We start from the raw sequence: 21,060 nt of genomic DNA, 5'->3' as shown, positions 1-21,060 counted from the left end.
TTTGCTTAAGGATAGCTGCCTTATCATATTAGATCAATATAAATCTGATTTTTTGATATATATGACTATATTCTTGATCTAATTGAAGATATTTATCAATTAATAAAATATGTGTTTCCTTATGTGATAATTGATTAATTGTTTTGATTAAATTGGTAAATTGTTTTGCAAGAAATCATTAAATAAATCAAATATGGATAATTATGTGATTAAATGTTAATTTAGATTATTTGTTATTTGATTCTTGTGCTTTGAAAAGTTTTCATATTTTCCCCTTTAGGTTTTATAGTTTAAATTTGAACCCAAAAGTTTTGTTGTTTTGAAATTTAAATAGTTAAAACCCTAATGTTTTGAAAAAGGTTTCAAAACTTGCCCTCAAATTTTGGAATTTAAAATTTTGGATTAATAGTTTAATTTGATATATATTTAAATTCTAAACCCTAATGTTTTGAAATGTTTCAAAACTTGCCCTCAAGTTTTGGAATTTAAAAGTTGATTAAAAGTTTAATTAGGAATGTTAAATTCTAAAACCCTAATATTGTTTTTGAAAAGTTCAAATCACACCCTTATGGTTTTATTAATTAATTAAGGTGTATAATTAAAAGAGATTTAGTAAATCCATAAAGTCTTGATGTACAATTTAATTGAATTAAAAGTATAATTATTAAATTTGACCACCTAGTATTTTAAAAGTTGTAAAATACACCCTATACTATATATAACATTAAAAGTCTAACATTATATATATATATATATATATATATATATATATATATATATATATATATATGAGTAAAAGTCAGTCTTACCGTTAGTAGGCCTCATTCACGAAGCTGGTCTATAAGGGGTGTTTAAGGAAATTGCCTATAAAATGGCGATTGAATGGGTATCCACTCTTACCCACCGCACTCTTGACTAGTGGAGGGTCGTTAGCCGAACGGGTAGGATAGGATGAAACCTTCCATTATAATTCTAATGAATTACAAAAGTAACTAAATGTTTTTACAAATTCCCAATCTTAGTTACTTAGGCTAAAGTGAATTGCTGCAATTCCATGAAATTACACTTTGTGCCCTTACGAAGACGTTAGTGGAGCGTGTGTGGTTTACCGGCACACTAAATGGTTCTAAGCAAAGGTAGCAAAGGGTGACTCAATGTTTGTCATAGTTCGGTGGAGCGTGTGTGGTTTACCGGCACATGGAATAGGTGACTGTAACATGTGAGGGCACCATGTAAGCTTGCATGGTTATTCACACCTGCTTTCTGATCCTCGGCATCCCAATCACAAACAAGAGGGGAATATCGAGATTTAAACATGCCATTGAAATGTTCAATGAATCTCATAGGATCTAGGAGTTTTCATAGATTTAAAACTAAAATTTCTTTTTCGTTTTTCATGGTGGAAATTAGTGAATCGTCATTCACTTACCTTCAAATGTTCTGCAATTTGGGTTACGGCATCCCTCTCCCGAGTTGTAGAATATTGTGTTGGGTCCTAGCCTTAGTATCTCATTTGGGTGATTTACTAAGGACTCAATCAAACAACTAACTTGAATTCGTTTTCTCCCGTATTGTAGATGTCAAAGTTCGACAACTATGGTTTTCCCAAATCCCGTGGAACAAGCATTCCACATGAAGATGATATTCCACGATTCGATCGAGGAACAAGAGATCATACTTCACTTCCTCCTCCTCCTCAAATTATTCTCCCTAACCCACAAGTTCAAAGGCTTGAAAAGTTCAAGATCACTCAAGCCCTTTTGGCAAGTAAACATAAAGAAGGAAAGTCGGTGTGTGCACACGTCCTAGGGATGAAGTCACACATTGATAGGTTAAGAATGTTGGGATCCGTTGTCTGTGAGGAAATGGCTGTTGATTGGGTTCTTCAGTCACTTCCTAACTCATATAGTGAGTTCGTAAGAGAGTACTATATGATGAACCACGACGTGACCCTTATAGATCTCACCTATATGCTTATTGCTGCTGAGTCAGCAATGGTTTGGCGCAATAGAAAAACAAAGTTGATCGGTGAATCTGTCTTCAAGACCTCTATGGATATAGACAATGGCAACGAAATACATGCTATGATCGAAAAGTTTGATCATAAGAGAAAGGCAATGTCTGAAGTAGTTCCATGTCATGTTCCAAAAGAGTCAATTTGCTTTTATTGCCAAGAGAAAGGGCATTGGAGACGAAGCTGCCCCATTTACCTTAGAGATCTAAGAGATGGGAGAGTCGAAACGTATGGCTCTAATATAGGTAAAATCCATTAACTAAATCTTTTAAGCTTCTATTCTATATTCTTAATACATAATGTGATAAGATTGCAATTGATGTTTTGTAGGATCGAAGAAAAGAAAGAAAGCTTAAGGGAAGAAGTGAGCAGAATCTAACCGTGAAGGAATGGATTTCGATCACATTTCTCGAAGATTAGATTCTTGAGCTACTACTTAGAGTTAAAATTAGATTGCTAAAAAAGATGTATTAGCATAGTTTTTCAATGAATTGCATTGTAAGGACAAAATTTCTCCGCAATAAAATAAATCTTGATTTTATATTATTTATTTATCCTTGCAATGGCGTATATGAAAATTTGATGTTTGAATGTTTCTATTATTAGCAATAATGGATTTGGTTCTTATTATGTTATGGAAATGTCAAGAATTTACCAAATAGGGAGAGTTTCTCATCGCCCAAGTTTCAATTGGACAGAAATTTGGAACCACGCAACTTGGTTGCACGATGAATGAGAAATTTCATATTTGGAAATTAGACAAATTCATTGACAAAGTGTCAAGTGAAGGACTAGGAGATCGAGCACACAAAGTTGCGTGTTGATCAAGTCCACCATAAGAGTAACAATGATATTCGTCATGATTCACTAAAGGTTTAGTAAATATGATTATACTTACAAGATGAAGTGTAATTATGAATTGATTGAAAAAGTTTAAATCAATAGCAAAACGAATAAGAAGAATCAAGTAGGCAGAAGGATAAAAGTTTCTCCATTCTAAGAAGAAGGAGAGTACCTTTTATTCTTTATGATGGGTCTTAATGATTAAGAACCATATCTCAATTGATCCTCTAAGTGAATCTTAGTACAATTGTATGTCTAAGAAGAGGAATCAAGAATTGAAAAAATGGTTAAATCAAGAAGTCAATCATACTTCGTTCCAAAAAAAAGGTCTTAGAGTTAAGATTGTGAAATTGAGTGATAAGTATTAAGAAGGTTTATAACATTCATCAAATATGGAAAGTTGTGATGTCTTGGATAAGACAAAGACCAACTAGGACCAATTTATGAAGTGTTTTGATAAAAGCTACACTAACTCCTGAATATTTGTTTGTCAAGAAATGTTTATTGACAAGAGAATCTTATATGTCAAGGAGTCAGTGGGAGTCTTAATGGTGTTGAAAGGTTTCAAGAACAAATCAAAATAGACCTTATCGATCATCACTAGCACACGAGTTGAGGTTTACAACCTATCGTGTTGACATTATTTTGTTTCTTTGCCAATCCAATCGAGTTAATTATGCATGCGAGTCCTATGAGTTCTCATTTGAATGCATAAAAGGCAAGGACCTTGATCAATGGAAAGTACATTGATAAGAAAAGGTGAGATGCTTAACTACTTGGAAGACATGGTGGGCAGTTGTGCTACCATAAGGCAAGAAATCGAGATTAAGAAAGTTCGATCCATATGAGTTTGAATTTGTCGTAAACTTTGGTTTTGACAAATTCACATGGATAGGAACAAATACACCATTTAAATCTAAGTGTCATAAGATTTCCTCCTTCATGAAAATGATTGTGAGGAAATGCTTTCACTAAGAAAGATTTCAAGAAGATAGTGATTGTAAAATTGCATTCTCGAATTCGATTATGGTTACGGTATCCCTTTCCATAATTTGAATTGTGAGGTTTGGCAATTGTTTTACACACACATATGAACTATCTAAGGCAAAGGTGTATAAGTTCAAGAAGCCTTGATAAAAGATTATCAAAGCACTAAGTATTAGAAACATGAACTTAAGAAATCCAGTAAGCATTGTTTTTCTGAAAGTTAAGCTGTTTCTGAATACATGTCAAAGCTAGTGGGAGCATAAGTGTTATGTTTATAATAATCATCATGATAGTGGGAGCATAAATGTTATGAGTGAATGATTATTAAGGAAAGTATTGCAAGGTTAGCAATATTAATTATAGAAAACAAGAGTTATACCTTGCAAAGTTATAAGGGTTGTAAAGTTGTTTTGCTATAATTAAGGGAGAGAATATTATGCTTCATTTCAAATCTAAAGGCTTAGGTTGTGGAATGTTAATAAATTTAGTCAAAGGTAAATAGTGTGTTCTTAAAATTTCGATTATGATTACGACATTCCTCTTCACAATTCGAATTTTGAGAACATAGCAAATAAAATATCATGGCAGAAGATTGATGAAGTATCAAATCTTCATGTAAGACATTATGCATTGTGTCCCATACGCTTCAGGTATAGGATTGATTGCATAGGCAATAATATTTGACCATTCTAAAATTTTCCAAATGTCTAGCGCATTTAGAGGGAAAAAGGACAAGAATTGGTTTTGACTAAGATAATTAAACAACTATCAAAGGACAATCCAAAGTTCGTCGAGGATTGGTCGCTTGCGAGTAGTTGGAAGTATAGTATTGGAAAATATGGAAATGTTTCCATATTGGATGGACCATATCGACATTATTATGAATAGACAAGATTCTATTAAGAATAAGTTGTCATATGGAAAATATGGAAACGTGTCCATATTGGGAATTGAATATTGAAAATCTATGTCTAGATTAGAAACTTTTATGCAAAAGGATGTTCAAAGAAATGTACTTTGAGTGAGAGACATCATATCTAAGGAATTGTCTTGTAACAATCTCCAATAGAGAACTTTGTAATATCATTGGCAATAGTCTTTGTGACTTTGGTGCAGTGACATTACGAAAGGATCATTGCATAAAATGTTAGAATCTAACATATTCTATAAGTAGCAAGAATTTGATATTCTTACACTTATGAAAAAGGATTTGGAGTTGTGAAATGAGAATGATTGAAAATGTGTTCAATTTGATCTATTTCACAAAGTAAAAACCATAGGTAAACATTGTGTGCATGCTAGGAGCATAGGACAAGTGTAATAATTCAAGTAAGAAGTTGATTAACCGAAACAACAAATAATGAGTAATCGATATGGTGATAAATAAAAGGTGTTTTATTTATGCTCAAAGGTTTGAGGCCATATGGGATTAGTATTATCCTTGTGTTTCACTTTGCATGTTTTGACTTCCAGAATAATTTAGTTTATTAAGAATAATCGAATTATTCGAACGGGCCACAGTCGTTCATATGTTGGAAGTAGATATGAATAAAGACTGTCGTGAATTGGTGTGTGGATTGTCTAAAAGAGTATTATGAATATGATTTGAGCATTGGATTAAACCCATGCTCACTTGGATCACTCCATGAATTGTATCACGAGTGATTGGTGAGACGATAACATCTTATATTCTTGAAACCGAGATGTGTGAGTTGTATCTTGCAAATCGGTTGCACATTGATAATATGTAAACGCACTAGTAACTTGGTGTTATAAAACATATTATTGTGTGTGATTTGGTGAGTGAGTGCAAGCAAGCATTGAATTAAAGTTTATCCGTTCCTTTTATCCAAAGAAGGATAAAAGCGATATCTTTGGGCCCCTCGATGACTTAGTGATGACAAACGTAAATGCTCGGCCGGGCTAGGGCTAATTTGATTTGTTTAATTAGTCAGTTGTCATAAATCGGAATTCAAGAAATAGTACAAAGAGAATGGTTTGAAATCATGTCTCATACGATATCTAGAATGGAGGAATATATGATCCCTTATGAGTATCTGATAGGATCAGAGTTGACAGCGGCTTTGGAAAGCTACGATTGCAGATCAGGATCTGAAGTCATATGCATAAAAGTTATTAGACTTATCCAAGTGGGAGACTGTTGGATTAGTGTCTAAGTCCATAACTATTTTGGTATGTACTTGACCCGATGGTGCATGGTCCTTTTGGGTTGCCTTCACCAAAGCAACTTGATAGAATGAATTATGGAGAGAAAGGATTAAATATGATTTATTAATATATTATGAGAATAATATATTAAAGGAGAAATCATATTGTTTAATTAACATTAGTCAAGAATTAATTGGTAATTAGTTTTGTGACTAAAAGAGATTAATTAAACTTAAGGGACTGGAATTGTAATTATAAGATAATTGCAATTTGGGCCATGGATTGCCTTGTATTAAGGGGTGGACGAATTCTATGGGGAAGCCCATAAGGAAATCGTCCAAGGCCTTAATTAAAGGAGTCTATGGGTTGCTTAGGGCTTAAGCATCCAAATTAGGGTTTCCTTGTTAGATAACCCTAATTGCCTAACTATATATAAGACCCTTATGACCCAAAAACGTGGAGAGTCTTAATTCTAGGGTTAGAACACGTTTTGGGCAGCCTCCATCCTCTCTCCTCTTCATCCTCTTACTTATGGTGTTTGTGAACCATTAGAGGAGTGACACTTGTGACTCTAAGCCTTCCAAAGTCAATACAAGGAGATTTGGGATTGTTATTGCTACATAACAATCAAGGTAACATCTTAAACCTATTCTCATGTTAATATGATTACTTGAATGCTAGAATTAGGGTTTATAGTCTTGGATAACTTGCATGTACAATAGAGAAACCTAGATCCAAGCATTAGGGTTTGTATGAGCACATAGGATGTTCTTAGGACCAAAACCCATCAGTTTTAGCCTAGGATGTTTACTCTGATAAAATAAAATAATGTTTTATACATGATACTCTGATGTGATATGTTTTGAATGAATGGTTGGCACTTGTGGTTTTATTATTAAATTAAAAACATAATTTTTGGTCATGATTTTTGGGTTGTTACAAGTTGGTATGAGAACCTTGGTTTGAGGGATTTGGGCATACTCTCGGGTGTGCCTGAACTCAAACTGAGGGCATAGTATTAAAATTTTCAAAAGAAAATCATTTTTATAAAAACGCGTTCTGAGAAAGGGAAAAGAGTTTTGAAAAAAGAAAAGGGTGTGGTGCATGCAATCAACTGAGCTCAAGTAAGTTCTCCTAAATTACCCATACAAGTTTATGTTATGATATAATAATGTGATTAGCATGCTAGTTTAGGGCTAAGGATCTAGGAAGGATGCCTTGTATGCCTGTTATATGCGTTTATTGAGTTGCATGCTAGTATTGATTAGTCAGTGGTAGGATAGCCTGTTTTGGTTATGCCTGATTATATGAGCTTTATGAATTGCATGCTAGTATAGATTCCTGAGTAGGGGATAGAACAGCTTGATTGGAGTATGTGGTTAGTTTTCCCAATGCCCGAATGTTGCTTGCTTTGTGCTATTAGGAGTTCTAGTTATCTTTAGCTAACTAGTAAACAAATATGTTAAGTTACATATTGCAAGGACTAAATAATTTCAGAAGGTTAGGTCTAGCCCTATTCCCCAGCTCTTTTCTGATTCCAACCGTTGTAGGGTAGGACCTCTCATTCGAAGAATTATCTAGTATGAGTGATATGTAATGGTATTTGCGAGTCAGTTAGGGGGAGATAACAAGAACTTCTTATGCAGATGATGGCGGATAGCGAGTTAGAGGATACCCTAGGGCAAGCCTAGGATGAGAGTAGTGTTGGGAGCAATGTTAGTAGTAGTGAAAGGGACTTGGTGTAGTTGAGGCAATTCTTGAGGAAAGTACGGATAGATATGGAAGGTGGTAGGGACCCATACTACTGAAAGCAGAGGATCTGTACTCGATTCAAGAAGGGCTGAGATAAAACTAGGGAACTTGTAGTGTGTGTGTGTGTGATCCCTCAGTAGTGATGTGTATTATGATGATTGTTTTGGCATGTTTTCAGCATGGTGACATTACATGAGAGACCAGTGGGCGGTTCAGGTGCAGGAGAGGGATCAGGCTCGGGTTCAGGAGCCGATCAGCTAGGGGAACAGATGAGGGAGTTTATATCTGCTGAGATTACTCGCATTATTCTAGACCAGACTCCTGTGATCTTTGGTACGGTCAAGGAGGGCATACTGGAGATTTTGGATGAGAAGCTGGGAGTTTTTCGTACTGAGATGATGACCATGATGGGGGCGCGTTCACTGAAATTCCGAGAGTTCAGAGCTTTTGGAGCTCCGGATTATCATGGGGCTAGGGATCCCATTGCTAGCAGCAGATCGTTGGCTGATGTCGCCAACGCTTTCCGTACGAGCCGGTGCCCTGAAGGGGACAAGGTCCGACTTGCCTCCTGTCTTCTGAAGGACAGAGAACATGATTGGTGGGAGGAGGTTTGTCATGCCATTGGGGATGATGCCGCGTTGGACGCGATGACATGGAGTGATTTCTCAACCAAGTTTAGGGCCGAGTTTGCACCAGTCATTGATGTGCAATAGTTAGCACGAGTGTTTCAGGATTTGCAGCAGACTACAGAGACAGTGGCAGAGATCACCGCCAAGCTCAGGGAGAGGGCTCTTCTTGTTCCACAGTATGTCGCAGATGAGGAAATGAAGAAGGCCCGATATCACAAGATGCTGAGGAGTGACATCAGGGAGTTTGTGAGCAGGTCCTGTTGCAAGACGCTGGAGGATATGATTGCTCGGGCCAGGGAGAGGGAGATCGATCTGGAGCACCTCAGGAAGAGAAAGTCGGAGGAGGTTCAGGTAGCCGCAGGTTCAGGCAAGAGACCCAAGGGGTCAGATGCGAGATCGAGGGATTATCAAGGCCGTAATCGTTGTGGCAAGTGTGGCAGGACACACGAGGGTGTGTGCAGGAGTGGTAGTGGTGGTGATTTTGGCTGCTTCAAGTGCGGTCGGACTAGTCATTTTAGCAGGGATTATACTGCTACCACCCCTCAGGGATCAGACCTGATATGTTTCCATTTGAAGTTAGAGGGGCCACAAGAAGGCCCAATGTCCGAGTTTGTTTCCATCAGGACAGGTGATGACACTTGCCCCTGCGACCATGAGGATCACCGACGACTTTCAGGGCCGAGCGGAGGCGCCTGCAGTAGGGAGCAGGGCTTTTCAGTTGTCTATAATGGAGGCGCAAGCAAACAACGGACGTTGCAGGTATGTATCTTTTGCTTTCTTGTCATTTTTATTCATGATCATGTTGGTATGGTACTGCATCTATGTTAGCGAATTTATGTTAGAATTCTATTTCTGTTCGTGTTCGGATCATATGCCATCTGCATACCATGGATTTTCGGGCGGAAGTTCATAGTAGTACCCCCTTTTTTTGGCCCGGTTCTCGGGATGCAATCGATGTGGCATGTAACGCCCGTAGATCAAGGCTAGTCAATTTAGAGACGATAGGCGTCAAAAATGAATTTTTGATGAAATATTATTTAGAATGAATAATCTTAACTAAGTTATAGTATATGTTACAAGGTTTTCGTGCATATAAAGAACGCCGAAATCCGAGTTATAACGAAGAAGTTATGACCTGTCGAAGTTTCGCGACAGAACTAGCACGACACAGCGCGACGTAAAAAGTGAATTTATGTTAGAGCGATATTTAGCCTTAGTGATCTAAACGAAAGTTTTAGAGTTCGTTAAACTGTGAGCGTGCATAAAAAGAACGTCCAAATCTGATTTCGTATGAGGAAGTTATGATTTTTCTAAGTTTCAGCTTAGCAGTATGCAGCCCGAATACTCGATTTGAGATCGAGCGGTTTTTAGCCAAAACAATCTAAACGAGAATCGAAGATCTCGTCAATTGTATTGAAACGATAAAAAGATAGGCGAAAACGGACGTTAGATGAAGAAGCTATGAATTTATAACGGAGTTTTCCAGTCCCGGCCTACTAAAAATAATATAATAAAAATAAAGTCAAAATTAGCCAACGGAGTCTAAATGAAAGTTGTAGAGCGTAGTCTCACCTACGCGTGGATATAAAGAACGTCGAAAACGGAGCTTGTATGTGAATGTTACGTAATTTAGAAGTTCGACGAGTCAAATTACGCCCTGCGTAATTTGAGTACACCTAGCGTACTCAAAGGGGTGCAACTTGTCTGACCAATACTCGAGTGCCACCAGTCGACGCACGCAATGACGTCAAAGTACGCCCTGCGTAACTCGAGTACGCCCCGCGTAATCCCAGACCCTCAGCCTATAAATAGAACTCGAAATCAACCATTTTCTCTTGTTCAAACTCTTTCTTCTCTCTAGTTTTTTCCTCGTTTTGCATGCCGTTTATACCCCGAAGCCCCGGTAATATTTCCGAGCCCCGAAGCAAGATCCGAAGCCCCGAGGATCCCGAAGAGCGTTATTCCCGAGCCGAAGCGCTGCCCGCGAGGAGCCGGTTTTTGTGAAGATCTTCCAGATCTACGGAGAAACACTACTTCTGCAAGCCGTAGTGTTACCCGATCATCTTTTGATCAAGTGAGTGTATAGTCACTTTCATCTTACACATAAATATGAAGTATTTTATAAAATACGTGCTATGTGTTATATATTAATTATCTATTTGAGATGGATTTGGAATTGATGTTTTTATACGGGTGTTAAATGATTTAAATTGTGTTTGTATTTATATCTACAAAAATGTTGGGTAGAACATGGGTAGATGGAATCGTTGGTGACGATGCGACTTCGTGCCTATTGAGTAAGCCTTGGTGACGATGCGACTTCGTGCCTATTTGATAAACCTTGGTGACGATGTGACTTCGTGCCTTTTGTGTAAACCCAGGTGACTATGAGACGTAGTGCCTATTGTGTAAACCCTGGTGACTATGAGACGTAGTGCCAATTGTATGAACCCTGGTGACTATGCGACGTAGTGCCTGTTGTATAAACCGTGATAGCAAATGGACTGTGTGCCAGTTCCTTAGGTAAACCCTTAGGAATGAATGAACAAAGTATAATCGATTCTTAGGGTAAAACCTTAATAAATAAAGAAGATAATGGGGATGGGTATTTGGGTTGATCGTTGATAATTGAATATAATAAATGTATTATTGTGGGTTGAAAACCCTATATGCTCACCAGGCTCCCAAGCCTGACCCACTCAGTTTTCTTTGTATCACAGGTATCAATACGAAGACATATTTCACTGAGAGAATAAAGGAGATGTAAATCATTAGTGTAAATAAATGTAAGTTCTGTTTATGCTTATGTGTTTGCATCGGAACATGACATCCCGAGATTTTGTTTTATAATGAAAATACTTTTCTTTAAGATATGCTTTGATAAATTCTTATCATATTTATTTTATTTTGGGGACAAATTCTGCAACAATTTTCTTTAAACGATTACTCTGATTTTAAAAACAAAGCATAAACAAATCGGTCTTTTCTGGCCGAGATTTTGGGGATGTCACAGTTGGTATCAAAGCATTAGTTTAAGCGAACTAGGAATTTGTAGGAAATTTCTAGACTTAAACTTAGAATGCTAAGTAATGATTGTGAGGAGTGTGTCTAAAATATGTTAGGTAGTACACCTAAAATTGACACAAGCACTAGTTTATTTTAGGAATGATGCCTAAAATGCTTTTATGTGCAAAATGTTTTGTGTGATAACTATATTGATGCTATTATTTGTTCGGGTGTATGGTTTGTTGCCGACCGGATCTGGAAACCTTATGTGTTTAGGATTCTAAGCGTATGGCTACGATATTAGAACTAGCATATAAACGTTTCGGAGTGATAAGCACGATTTGAATATCTATCATGAATGAGGATCTAATTTCACCTTATTCGGTGTGTAGATCAAAAATGGTGAGAACAAGAAGTGGAGTTGGAAATGCTGATGAAAACAGGAATCAACCACCCGTGATTGAGCAAATACCTGTCGTAGCAGCAGCACCTGAGCCGATAACAATGGCTGGTGTACAACTGATGATTTAGACGATGTTGGATCGTCAGATGGAAGAAACTAGACGTCTGCTTCAACAAAATCATGAAGAACTTTCAGTCCAAGTTGAAGAGCCCGAAGTGAATGGAGGGCCATCGAAAGGTGGAAACTTTAGTGGTACCGTTGGTCAAGCCAACCCACCAATTGTTAGACAAAACAATTATGATGGAGGAAATGATGGAAGAGGATGTAAATACAAGGATTTCATGGCATCCAAACCACCGTGTCTATCTGGGAGCCCGACGCCGGTGCAAGTCATGTACTGGATCTCCGAGATGGATACAATGTTTGAAAGTTGCGAGTGTAGTAACAGACAGAAGACCGCTCTTGCAATTCCTCTATTAAAATCTGGAGTACTGAGCTGGTGGAAGTTACTGGTCGGTTCGATGCCCAAGGGGGAAGCTAGCAAGATGTCTTGGGAAGAGTTCGTGGTACAATTGAAAATGCAATACTGCTCTGAGCAGGATCTCCTGGAAATCAACAATGAGTTCCAGAATCTGAAGAAGGGAAAATTGAGCATCACTGAATACGCCACAAGCTTTACGGAAAAGATGAAGCTTATTCCATACCTACTTCCAACTAAACTTTCCAAGGTCAACAAGTTTGCCAATGGATTACCAGCGGACTTTGGTCCGATAGTCAAGCAAGCAACCACTTTGAAAGCCGCCATCTGGGCAGCCAAAAATGTTGAAACCCAAATAAAAGAAAAGGGTTTGGAGAGAGCTGAAGTTGGAGAGAAGAGGAAACATGAAAGGTCTTCAATAATCAACAAAGAAACCAAATTCTCGAAATCTGGAGGAAGAGATGAAGCTAAGTGGTGCGAGAAGTGTAAAAAGAAACACTTCGGGAAGTGTAGCGAGGATATGACTTGCTACAAATGTGGGAAGACGGGGCATTACGCCAACAAGTGCGCATCCAACAAAAAGGTTTGCTACGGATGTAACGAGGAAGGGCATATTTCTAGAGACTGCCCAAAGAAAAACGCACCGCCACAGCCAAGGGCATTCCACATGATCCTCGACGAAGCGAATCAAGGATGAGGAATTTATATCCAAGGATCAACTTATGATGTAGCCAATTAAAGGCATAGTATAGGGTGAACTTGAACTTTTGTGTAATCATTTCAAGTTATAATGTAAACCATGGTTTTGATATTTATGGTTTTAATATCTGATGTGTTAAATGATTGTGTGATTTTTGTATAGTGACTTGGTTCGACTGAGAGACAATACTTGGGACGAGTATGAGTAGGTGTGAAAGGTAGTAGATGCATATACTACCGGAAGCACAGGACTCACACTTGGATCAGGGAAAGTCACAAGGTTACCAAGAAGCTAGTGATTGATTCCATTTTATTCTGGTATGTCATTACCATTGTTTCGGTAATGACTAGTAAGATGGTTCTTGTTCCGACCCTAGTGGTCATGTTTAAATTTGAGTTCGAATACGAGGAGTATGTTACGTGGTCTAGAGGACCAAGTTAGATGTAATATCTGACTTAAGTCAGAAGGTTGAAGTTAATGCGATTGATAGTGTCCTGCTCGTTGTTAAAAGAAGTTTGTAGGCAGAAATGCTACATGCTGAAATGTGATTATATCACATTAGAATATGAAGGAAGGTATATTCCATTTTGGAATTTAACTCTAAGAGACCTGAGTCTAAGCATTACACCATTCGATGAGAGGTCAGTAGAGCACGACCCATCGGTTTGTTACAATAGATAAAGGAAAGTATTTATCCTGAGAAGAAGAAGGAGAGAAGAAGAAGGAGTCCATAATAACGACTTATTTGGTAACTCGAAGGTTGCGATTGAAAGTACAACATAGTACGATAAGCAGAGGCAAGATTGAGCATCGTCTGCGATCAAGAAATCCATAGAGTTAAATACTCTTTCGAGGAAACATAGAAATTACTGTTATTACCTAGGATGAAGAGATAGCGTATGGAATCATTATACAAGTTCTATTTTCATTGATGATTCCGGGACGTAATCATCCTAAGGGGGAGATAATTGTAACGCCCGTAGATCAGGGCTAGTCAATTTAGAGACGATAGGCGTCAAAAATGAATTTTTGATGAAATATTATTTAGAATGAATAATCTTAACTAAGTTATAGTATATGTTACAAGGTTTTCGTGCATATAAAGAACGCCGAAATCCGAGTTATAACGAAGAAGTTATGACCTGTCGAAGTTTCGCGACAGAACTAGCACGACACAGCGCGACGTAAAAAGTGAATTTATGTTAGAGCGATATTTAGCCTTAGTGATCTAAACGAAAGTTTTAGAGTTCGTTAAACTGTGAGCGTGCATAAAAAGAACGTCCAAATCTGATTTCGTATGAGGAAGTTATGATTTTTCTAAGTTTCAGCTTAGCAGTATGCAGCCCGAATACTCGATTTGAGATCGAGCGGTTTTTAGCCAAAACAATCTAAACGAGAATCGAAGATCTCGTCAATTGTAGTGAAACGATAAAAAGATAGGCGAAAACAGACGTCGGATGAAGAAGCTATGAATTTATAACGGAGTTTTCCAGTCCCGGCCTACTAAAAATAATATAATAAAAATAAAGTCAAAATTAGCCAACGGAGTCAAAATGAAAGTTGTAGAGCGTAGTCTCACCTACGCGTGGATATAAAGAACGTCGAAAACGGAGCTCGTATGCAAAAATTACGCAATTTAGAAGTTCGACGAGTCAAATTACGCCCTGCGTAATTTGAGTACACCCAGCGTACTCAAAGGGGTGCAACTTGTTTGACCAATACTCGAGTGCCACCAGTCGACGCACGCAATGACGTCAAAGTACGCCCTGCGTAACTCGAGTACGCCCCGCGTAATTTGAGATTACGCCCCGCGTAATCCCAGACCCTCAGCCTATAAATAGAACTCGAAATCAACCATTTTCTCTTGTTCAAACTCTTTCTTCTCTCTAGTTTTTTCCTCGTTTTGCATGCCGTTTATACCCCGAAGCCCCGGTAATATTTCCGAGCCCCGAAGCAAGATCCGAAGCCCCGAGGATCCCGAAGAGCGTTATTCCCGAGCCGAAGCGCTGCCCGCGAGGAGCCGGTTTTTGTGAAGATCTTCCAGATCTACGGAGAAACACTACTTCTGCAAGCCGTAGTGTTGCCCGATCATCTTTTGATCAAGTGAGTGTATAGTCACTTTCATCTTACACATAAATATGAAGTATTTTATAAAATACGTGCTATGTGTTATATATTAATTATCTATTTGAGATGGATTTGGAATTGATGTTTTTATACGGGTGTTAAATGATTTAAATTGTGTTTGTATTTATATCTACAAAAATGTTGGGTAGAACATGGGTGGATGGAATTGTTGGTGACGATGCGACTTCGTGCCTATTGAGTAAGCCTTGGTGACGATGCGACTTCGTGCCTATTTGATAAACCTTGGTGACGATGTGACTTCGTGCCTTTTGTGTAAACCCAGGTGACTATGAGACGTAGTGCCTATTGTGTAAACCCTGGTGACTATGAGACGTAGTGCCAATTGTATGAACCCTGGTGACTATGCGACATAGTGCCTGTTGTATAAACCGTGATAGCAAATGGACTGTGTGCCAGTTCCTTAGGTAAACCCTTAGGAATGAATGAACAAAGTATAATCGATTCTTAGGGTAAAACCTTAATAAATAAAGAAGATAATGGGGATGGGTATTTGGGTTGATCGTTGATAATTGAATATAATAAATGTATTATTGTGGGTTGAAAACCCTATATGCTCACCAGGCTCCCAAGCCTGACCCACTCAGTTTTCTTTGTATCACAAGTATCAATACGAAGACATATTTCACTGAGAGAATAAAGGAGATGTAAATCATTAGTGTAAATAAATGTATGTTCTGTTTATGCTTATGTGTCTGTATCGGAACATGACATCCCGAGATTTTGTTATATAATGAAAATACTTTTCTTTAAGATATGCTTTGATAAATTCTTATCATATTTATTTTATTTTGGGGACAAATTCCGCAACAATTTTCTTTAAACGATTACTCTGATTTTAAAAACAAAGCATAAACAAATCGGTCTTTTCTGGCCGAGATTTTGGGGATGTCACATGGCAGGTGTGAGTGGGACTCGGGAAGTGTCCTCTTATTCTGCAAGAGTGGTTCGGGTTTGGTATTGGTTAGTTTTGGAGCTCTAGCGGTGGTAAGCGTGGCTGGCAGCAGATCAACCTTTGGATGGAGAAAAGGATTGGGAATCCTTTCCAAGATGGGACTTATAGGGATCTAGTTGAATCAAAGTGGGGAGTACTATCCCAGTAGTTAGGAGCTGAAGAAGGAGCATGACTTGGATGTGTTCGCATCCTTTCTAAGAAGGAAAGAAGCCGAGGTAGTCGTTTGGATAGAGCATCGGGGAAGACGGGAGTTTGAGAAACATCCTAACAGTGAGTTCATGTATTTGTAGTAGTAGAGGACTGGTTTGGGAAACCAGGTTGATGTTTTCCCGGTAGCACGCGAGTTAATCAGGATGTTAGACTGTGGAGCACTCGTTGTTGGATGTTTTCAGGCTGGTAGCCAGTAGTTAGAGGAGTGTGGGCGGGGGCCCAAATCTCCTAGTTAGCAGAGTGTGGGCGAGGCCCATATCTCCTAGTTAGTCGGATAGAGATCGAGAAAGTTTAATTTGTTGAGGATTCAGGATGGTTTAGGACCCGCGTAGCCCTAGATAGGTGAGACTGGGGGTAGGGTCGCTCAATAGTATGGTTTGGGTGGGACCCGTGGGCAAGGCCCTTGCGATAGTAGCAAAGCAAGTGAGACTTGAGGGAGAGATCGCTCTAAGATATAGTTTGGGTGAGACCCGTGGGTGAGGCCCATGAGATTTTAGCAGTGCAGGTGGGAATTGGTAGAGGCCTTAGAGTCAAGTTAGGGGATCGAGTAGCAAGGTAGATAGAGAAGTTTTAGCTAGCCAAAGTTTCTTCGGAGGTCGCTGGGAGAGACTAAGAGCATGAGCTTGGGTTCGGTGACCGGAGGGAATCCGATATTCTGGATAATGGGCAGAAAGGTCCAGACCTGGGAGGTCCCTGTTCTTTTGGAAAGAAGACAAGAGGCAGCATGGTGTTCGGGAAGAAGTGTCTATCATGATGGTTCCTGTGTGTGAAGTAGCTTGGGGTTTGCGGAAGTTTGAAGTACGTTTTCTTCAGAATGGAAGACCGAGTTGGCTTTCAGTATGGTGGGTATGTTGTTCCGCGCGTAGAATCATTGGTTGCGTTCCGCAGATCAGTGATGGGGAGATGGGTGTTAGTAAGGAGAGACTTCGAGGACGAAGTCTAGTTTAAGTGGGGGAGAGTTGTAACACCATGTTCTGAAAGTATTCGTTATTGGATTTCAGAGAACGAGGCTAGGGGCGTTTCGTTCTTTTATGGGTCTTGAAGTTTTTATTTGAGAATTTTTGGGCCGAGGTGTGTCGATAGAAGAGAAAGGCTTCTCGCCACCTTTTCGTGGATATAAAGTTCGTCGGAAACGGACTTAGAACGAAAGAGTTATAGCATTTTGAAGTTATTGACATTAATGGTCCCTTAATGGAAAAGTTGGCTAAGAAGGACCATGCATGCAAAGTAGAACGCGCGTGGGTATGCCCATCGTACGTCCAGAGTCTAGAAACCCTTAATTTAGGGTGTGCCACTATATAAGGAACATTATACCCTCAAGATTCAACCTCCATTTCACCCTAAAGAGCTGCTACGAAACCCTAAACCCTCTTGAGTGTTCTTGGAGCTTGTAAGGCCATTTTGAGTGCATTTTAGTGTTCTTGGAGAGGCGTGATCACCTTGGAGTCTCATTGATCAAGGAAGAGCTTTTGGATCCAAGTTCTCCAGCTCATTTACAAACCCCAAAAGGTATAAAGCTTCCAACTTTCCTTATAGAAGTTTAGATCTAGGTTTATGGAGCTTTGGACCTTTTTAGGTCCAAAGAATGGACCTTTTTGATGAAACCTAGTGTTTGAGCTTAGGGTTGCCACCCTCAGAGCTAAAAAGGTCCCATAAGCAGTAAAGTCTCCATCTTGAACGTCTTAATGGCTTCATGCATGAGATCTAGCCCCCTTTATGGAAGAAGAATGTCATTTTGGGAGTTTAGGCTTAATTGGGCCAAGTTAAGTCACAAAGTTAGTGACTTTATGGATTAAGACATGGAAAAGGACCAGGATCTGTAATTGTAGCTTCTAAAGTGGAGTATTAAGCACTTAATGAGAAAAAGGCTTAATAGGGGGTTACGCTGAGCGTACGTGCAGGTACGCCCATCGTACTCACTAGTGGCTAGTACACTTATCGTAGGTGAATGTACGCCCTGCGTACTCTGTCAATGTGGGCCTTGCATTTTGGGCCTCGATTTGGGCCATGCTTTGGGTTATTAGGCCATAGTGGGCCATCAGAAGTCAGATAATATGGGCCAAGAAAATGTTTGGGCTTAGGATAAGGCCCATTAGAGGGATTGGGACCGATTTAGCAAATTGGGCCATTAGTGGGCCACTAGTGGGCTTGGGAAGCTTCCCTAGTATTGGGCCTTAGATATGGACCAAGTTGGACTAGGGGTAGAATGGTCATTTTACCCTAAGAAGGATTGTTGTATTGGACTAAGTGGTGTTTGGTATTAGTAGTTCGGGAAGCCGAAGGGTCAGCAGTTCGGGAATTTGCCAGTCAGCAGCCAAAGGAGTATCAGCAGGGTTCAATAGTGCGAGCTGAGTCTCCTCACTATGTGAATGGGTGTAAGGCCACAATGCCGGCCCATGTAGTTTATGAGTAGGAAGACCCGGAGGTTAGCCCTAGGCATTGTATGCTAGTATGTGATTCTGGATCAAGGTCTGATGTCGGGCGGGTGCCCGACGAATGTTTGTGTGATAGTTTATACTTGTTGTCTGTGTGATACTCGTATATGCTTGTTAGGGAGGTGAGGGTGGGCGAGGTCCCGTATCTCACCACTAGCAGAGTATCGACGGGGTTTCGTATCTTATTAGTAGCACAACAGGGGCGAGGCCCGAGATAGGAGAGGCGTAAGTGTGGGTGGGGGCCCGTATCTCACTATCAACAGGAGCATGGATGGGGTTCCATGACTTGTCAGTAGTAGGACAGGGGGGAGGCCCTAGTTAGGCGAGGCCTTAGATCAAGAGTATCGTAAAGTATATTAGCTACTTGTTATGTGTTATGTTATATATTTGTATGCGTTTAGCGGGCGAGGCCCAGAGACAGGCGGGGCCTAAGAGAAACATATATGTATACCGAGCGGGGCTCGATGCCAGGCGGGGCCTGATGCCGGGTAGGGCCCGATGCCGGAGCTAGTCCGATACCGGGCAAGTCCCGATGTAGCGGGCGGGGCCCCAGTATGTGGTTATGTATGTGGTATGTGGTAGGTTGGGGAACTCACTAAGCTTCGTGCTTACGGTTTTCAGTTTTGGTTTCAGGTGCTTCCGGTAGCGGAGGAAAGAGCTCGGGGTGATCGCATGACACTCACACCAAAAGAGTTTTAGCCTGGGATGTTTGCTCTGATAAAATAAAACAATGTTTTAGACATGATACTCTGATGTGATATGTTTTGAATGAATGGTTGGCACTTGTGGTTTTATTATTAAATTAAAAACGAAATTTTTGGTCATGGTTTTTGGGTTGTTACATGAAGGCAACCTAAAAAGGACTATGCTACTATCAATTCAAGTATATACCAATTATAGTTATGGGCTTAGACACTAAATCCAACAGTTTCTACATATTCTTGCTCATAATTTTAAGAATCGCGTCATCATGAGTCTTTCGTCGTTCGGGAGAAACGATTACTAGGCACTTTAGTCGAGTTTGTAATGCAGTCATACAATTTCATATTCGTTTTCTTAAGAAACCCGAACATGTTCCCAATAACTCTACCGATCAAAGATGGAAATGGTTTAAGAATTGTTTAGTAGTTTTAGATTGAACAGATATAAAGTGCCTACTTCCAGCCGAAGAAAAGCCTAGCTATAGAACAAGAAAGAATGGTATTCCAACAAACGTTCTAGGGGTTTGTTCCCAAGATATGAAGTTTATCTGTGTATTACTGGGATGAGAGGGGTCGTCTGCAGATGGTCGAGTTCTTCATGATGCTCTTCGTATACCACATGGATGGAAAGTTCCAAGATCGGGTATGTAAATCTTATTTATAATGTTTTTAATTATAAATCTTACTTGTAAAATGTTATTAACTATAAATCTTATTTTCAGGTTATTATTTAGTTAATGCCGGATATACAAATGGAGAGGGTTTCTAGCCTCGTATAGAAGGCAAAGGTATCACTTAAATGAATGGCGTCATAGACACCAACCAACTATAACAAAGGAATTCTTTAATATGAAACATTCATCATCAAGAAATGTTATTGAACGATGTTTTGGCATTTTGAAGGGAAGATGAGGAATATTAAAGGACAATTCGTATTATCCAATTGAAATGTAAAATAAGATCATAATAACATGTTGTCTACCACATAACTTCATAAGACAAGAAATGGAAGTAAATCCTTTTGACAATGATTGTGATCAGGATGAGGGAACTAGAGATTTTGGACCTGAAGATGTTGATACTATTACTTCTATAGGGACTTCGAATGAATGGGCCATATTTATAGATCATTTAGCCGAGTCCATGTTTGCATCTAGGGGTGAAACCAATTAAATTGACATTTTGCTTATCTATTTATAATGTATCGCTATGTTGGACAAATTGTTGTATTGTTTGCTTATCGTTATGTTGGAAAAATTGTTTTCTTGCTTATTGTTTTGTTGGAAAAATTATTGCTTGCTTATCATTGTTGGAAAATTGTTCAATTTCTAAAATTAGTTGTGATACTTATCTATTGTTTTTTGTTAAGTTTATATAGGTATGACAAGTCAAATTAGAAATTATAAGACATGGATAAACAATGAAAAAGCAAAGCTAGTTGAGGCGTTAGTGAATATGACAAATGCTGGAGGATTTAAAGGCGATAATGCTTTTAAGTCGGGTTATTTACAACACCTTGAGCAAGCATTGAAACAATCACTTACGTACTCATGTATTTTACGTAAACCACACATTGAGTCGAAGATAAAAATCATGAAGAGAGATTGACAATGTGTCTATGATATGGTAAACG

Source organism: Lactuca sativa, chromosome 6, assembly GCF_002870075.4.
Source record: "Lactuca sativa cultivar Salinas chromosome 6, Lsat_Salinas_v11, whole genome shotgun sequence".
Taxonomy (NCBI): Eukaryota; Viridiplantae; Streptophyta; class Magnoliopsida; order Asterales; family Asteraceae; genus Lactuca; species Lactuca sativa.
Note: the sequence above shows the minus strand (reverse complement) of the source record.